Source organism: Vicia villosa, linkage group LG3 (assembly GCF_029867415.1).
Source record: "Vicia villosa cultivar HV-30 ecotype Madison, WI linkage group LG3, Vvil1.0, whole genome shotgun sequence".
Taxonomy (NCBI): domain Eukaryota; kingdom Viridiplantae; phylum Streptophyta; class Magnoliopsida; order Fabales; family Fabaceae; genus Vicia; species Vicia villosa.
In genome coordinates, this window is record NC_081182.1 from 102752167 (window position 1) to 102757807 (window position 5641).

General features: G+C 35.8%; 1 long non-coding RNA gene across 1 annotated transcript; it reads right to left on the reverse strand.

Annotated features, from left to right (window-relative positions):
- Positions 1–1868: 1868 nt before the first annotated feature.
- Positions 1869–3333, reverse strand: LOC131656453 (uncharacterized). Its single transcript, XR_009300115.1, has 2 exons — positions 3161–3333; positions 1869–2517 (listed from the first exon to the last, which is right to left on the reverse strand). It is a non-coding gene; the product is annotated as an uncharacterized LOC131656453 (long non-coding RNA).
- Between the last annotated feature and the right edge of the window lie 2308 nt (positions 3334–5641).

Genomic DNA, 5641 nt, shown 5'->3' on the forward strand with positions numbered 1-5641 from the left:
ATGGAACATTACAGTGGCTTCAGCGCATCATTTCTCATTACAGTCAACTGAGTTGATTAGGATTTTACTTCCTACAATATGTATTGCAACTTCTTATAAGTAAAGTTAACCCTATCTCTCACATTATTTTCTTGTTGTGGGTTTCCCAGTCTAATTCCATGATTTTGGTATATGTAGCTATCAATAGCATTAACACATGATAATATTACTTATATATATTTTTTCACATATCATATACACATACAACTCAAACATTTATAACTAAACACATATCAAATGATGAGATAAACATCACAAAAAATACACCGACAAAAGACTTAATTTGCAGTATTGCTTAAACACGGTTCAGACATGACACATAAAAAAGGCATACAAAACCCAGTTTGTCAATTTAACCCACAAAATGACATCAAACATAGGATCTTCCTTCATAAACTTCATCATTTTCAATCACGGTTTTTGATAAACACATGCATCTTGTTTGGAGGATTCAATAAAGTGAAGTCCAACACGTCTCCTCTCTTGAATCTACCTGACTTCGCAAACAAAAATCATGTCTTCACGATGTATGTTTCAAATATGTTCCTTTTGGCTTTCAGAATTTTACAATGAAAATGTTTTCCAGTGTCCAAATCCAACATTTCAACAGAGGCGGTACTAGTCTCACCTTCTTTCTTCTTCACAAATCCAGAGTATGGCTTTTTACCATTGCCATTAGAGTTGCTAGGACCAGCAACACCTTGAATGGTACCAGCTTTAACACAATTATCAACTCGTTCCCTAATAATAACCACATCTGAGAAGGAAGGAGAAGTATTGCTGACCATGTGCTGAAAATACGGCCCTTTCAGAGTTCCCATAAACAGATCAGTTAATTCACGGTCCAAGAGAGGAGGTTGGACTCGAGCAGCAAGTTCATGCCACCTCTGGGCGTATTCCTTAAAAGACTCTTCAGACTTTTGTGACATATTTTGAAGCTGAGCGCGGCTAGGAGCCATAGCAGTGTTATAGTGATATTGCTTCAAAAAGGCATCGACAAGTTCTCCCCAAGTACGAACATTAGCCCTCTCAAGCTGCATATACCACTCTAACGGGGCTCCAGTGAGACTGCCCTGAAAGAAGTGCATGAGCAGAGGTTCGTTCTCCGCATGAGCGGCCATCTTACGGCAGTAGGAACGAAGGTGAGTCTCTAGGCAGGTGACCCCCTTGTACTTGTCGAAATTAGGCACCTTAAACTTAAGGGGAATAACAATCCCTGGAACCAGGCATAAAGCAGCAGTATTGAAGCTCGAAGTCTTAGCAACCTCGATGGCTTTAAGTCGCTCCTCAAGAGCATAATACATTCTAGCAGTTTCAGCCAGTTCAGCAGTAAGATCTTGGTCAAGGTCAATAACATCGTGATGATCGTCCACCACCTTAGGTATGTCGCCAACAGGAATATCCCCACGTTTTGGCACCCCATCAGCAAAAGTGGTAGGAGCATCCTTGACCAAACCAGCAACGCTCTTCCTGAGCTCATCTTGCCCTTGGATGACAACATGAAGAGTTTCCAGCAGCTGGGTCATCCTCTCATCCATGGCGTCCACGTCTCTACGGAGTGCAGCCTGATTTTATTCGAGATGGTCCATGATCCTTTTCTGATTGTTCCTTGTGCAGTATGGATGTAGGGTAGTCAGCTTTGTCATTGAGGCAGAAATCTGTTCTGTAAGGGACCCCAATTAGTTTCTGATATAAGAACCTGAAAATGCAATATGATATTTATGAGTACATGGGTGCATGTGTGCATGTTCTATTATTTTTAAGACTTTTTAGCTTTGTCTCAAACCAACAACACAAAATAATAGGAGAATAATGAAGCACAACCAAGATGAACAAGCACAATCTATTAATTTCGCAACCAAGTTCTTGAAGTAATCAAAATACAAATTATTCTGCTCTCATGAGCCAATAAAACACCGAAATAGAACCAGGAACCCCATCCAACAAGTCTGGTGGTGGTTCAAATAACAAGGTCATCAGTAAGCGGGATCCTCCATGTCCACATGACGGAGAGGGCTTTCTCCAATGTTCTTGTCACTCCAGGTCTTCATTTCTTTGAAAAGCTTTTTGGTATCAGCACGAGTTGGCCTTTTAATGATTTCTTGAATTAGTAGATCCTTCCTGAAATGCATCCCCTCCATTTGGCGGTTCCTTAGTTTCCAGTACCTTGCTTCTTCCTGAACTTGGGCATTATTCTGATCCTTTTTCCTTATCTGATCCTTCAGCTCTCGGATTTCCTCATAACACTTCTCCAGCTTTCCTTGTCGTTCCAACTAGTGTTTATCTGCTTTCTTACGACGAGCTTTTTTTAAGTTGGCTTCTTTGGTTTGAATCTGGAGTTGTTCAGTTAATTCTGCCAATTGAGCCTCATAGTGTTCTATCATCTTCCATTCTTGGGCCTCAGTAGACTTAGAACCTACGATTGTTCTTGATCTCTTTTGAGAAGTACTCCCCATAGCATACAACTCTCCGAAAGTGCTGCAAAAAGATTTGAACATTTAAGTATAAATAACTTAGTTATACAATCTGTTGCATGCAAGCTATTCAATAATATATTACCAAAACGTTCCTTTTTTGCTTTCATTCCCAATTTGATCTTTACCACCCAACTTTAAAGGAATAATCATTTTCGTGTTTTCATCCTTTTCGATTCCTGCAAATTTCTTCCAATCGAATCGGTTTTTCAAATTTTTTTGTCGATGATTTCCCTCCTTTTATATTGCTATTGTTTTATTTTTTTTCTTCGTTTTCATCATTTTTTAAGTTGTTGATTTTTTTATGAACTTTTTTCATCAGATATTATGACCACTCCATCTGTTTATATTATTTTCATCAATATTTTTAAAAATATTAAATGTATTATAGTAAGATTGTTTCCATAACTTTTTATATGATTTTGAAAGTTATTGATGTTCAAAGTAATTGATGTTCAGAACATCCCTCTAAAAGGTATTATTTCCAACTAATTTAAAATCAAATCTCTCCATTATCATTCCTAGATTTGACAGATTTTGACCATAACAATTATATTTTTAATAAAATGAATTATATAAGCATTTGATATGAGAAAATAAAATGAATAATATTGTTGAGTTATGAGAGAAGTGTTAAAGAGCTATACCTTAATCAAGAAAATCACAACAGTTGTAGTTGTTGAAATGAAAATCATCATCCTCAATCTTGCTTGAAACTGTTCACCCTGCATCACTTGAAAGTGGAGCATTTAGGATGCTGGTAGTATAAACTCTTTTATCTTTTGAGCAAAAGAGAAAAGTTTAAGTAAACAAGAAGCATGGTAACGAGTTAAATAAGCAAAGTTGGTATTATTTGAATAAATATATGGTAGGTGAGACTCAATAAATATTACAACGTCTCTATTAGCTTTTCATCAATTTTACAGACCTCATTATGTGAGGTTGCTATCACTACAGGGACCACTCTGATATATCACCACTGAATTTGATATAACTTGTCCATGTCTTGTTGCAAATTATTTGGTATTTTCAGGAAAAGTTAAAGTACATATTTTTATTACTAACCAAGAAGTTATAAATATTTCTTCTATAAATGTAACACTAATTTAAAAGTTCATCAGATCAAATTTCTAGTGCCAATAATTTAAACAGAAAATATGTGAAATAAGGTCAATATATGTGACATAATAATATATTTGTGATTATATGATATTGCTGATAAAAAATTCTCATAAAAATTATCATGTACGGTTCAAATTTCTCATAAAAAATTCAAAATCATTTTGATTCATATGTTATGTTGTATCGGATATAAAGGGTGTGTTTGGATTGACTATGAACAAAATTGGTTCTAGTATAATTAAATTTGGTAGAATTGATTTTAACTAACAAAATTGATTCATGTTTGGATACATTTAAGTAAAAGTGAGTTGAATAATAAGTTTCAGTGTAAAAATTACTCAGAATCAATTCTGGAGGTAGAAGCTACAAATTCTAACTTCAAGTAGAATCAATTATGGAGTCATAATCAATTATAGAGTCAGAATAAATTTTAGTATTGATAAAACAAATATTTCATAATCATCCAGAATCAATTCTACAGCTCTAGAATTGATTCTGAATCTTCCAAAAGCCAATGCAAACATACTATAAAGTTTTTTTTTTAATAAGCAATTTTATAAGATATCGCACTAGGGGTGCAACCCTTACAACAAAAACTCTAAAGAGAGTTAAAACAGTTTAGAGGTAATTTATACCAATCATAAAATTGTGTCCTAGAAATAGGATCACTACCACCTAACCATCTCCAAGAAAAGAACAAAATGTTGGAGATTACCGTTTCAAAGCTAAAAGAAGCATTCTCAAAGATGATTGTATTTCTCATCAACCATATACACCAAATTATAGCTAGCCAAATAGGATTTAATTTAATTCTTGTTTTGTGATTCTTCGCCTTCTCTTGAATGCAACCGAAGCTTTTGAACTCTTCCAAATTAAACTCCACTTCTTCACCCAACCAATTGTAGACCTTCTCCCACACCTCTTTCGAAACATTACAATGAAAGAAAAGGTGTTGCGATGATTCCGGATGATTAGAACAAAGGACACAATCTAGTGAAATTAGAGACCCCCCTATGAAGCAAAAGATCTTTTAAAGGAAGGCGGTCAACAAAGAATCTCCAAGAAAAAATGTGGACCTTTTTCTGAACCTTAGACTTCCACATTGTTTCTAACAACTTGATAGTATGGGTTGGCCAAGCGTTGTCTTTGGCACTAGAAACCAAACTAGTAACGCTTGCAACCGAGAAAACACCGGAGGGATTAAGTTTCCAATGAAAAACGTCACTTTCCGAAATGGTCGGAATGAAGCTCTCCAATGCTTCTTTTAAGTCCCTCAATTGAGTAACCAAATCCGAGACGGTACCGTTTTGATTGGGAGAAAGGGGAGGCAAGTTCAAGATGGACATTCCGTCAATGCCGAAGAGATCATTAATATTCCAAGAGAAGACACCATTGGTCCATAAGAAAATATCACTAACCTTGCAAAGTTTATTGGTTGAGATATCGAACAAATGAGGAAAAAGATCACGAAGAGTTTGATCGCCCAACCAACAACTATGCCAAAAGAGAATGTTGTTACCATTCTTACACACACAATTAATCCAATCGGTAAAATCTTCAACGCTATCCTCCTCTTTAAAATCATTAAGGATGATATCTCTCCACCAACTAGAGTCACCCCGATTTAAAACATCCCCACAAGAAGCTAGCACTTTGAATTTCGGATTATGGTATCTCAATAAAAGAAATCTACTCCAAATGGCATTATCCTCCTTCAATATCCTCCATTTCCATTTGAGAAGGAGAGCTCTATTAATGTCACCAACATCTCTAATGCCTAAACCACCTTTCTCCTTAGGTTTGCAAACATTTTCCCACTTCACCCAATGAATACTTCTTTTATTTGCATTCCCATTCCACAAAAAGTTACTAAAAAGACTTCTAATCTCTTTGATAACCTTGCTCGGAGCTTTATAAAAAGAAAGGGTGAAAATAGGAATTGCGTTAAGCACCGACCCAATGAGGGTCACCCTTCCGCCTATAGAAATATTTCTCCCTTTCCACAT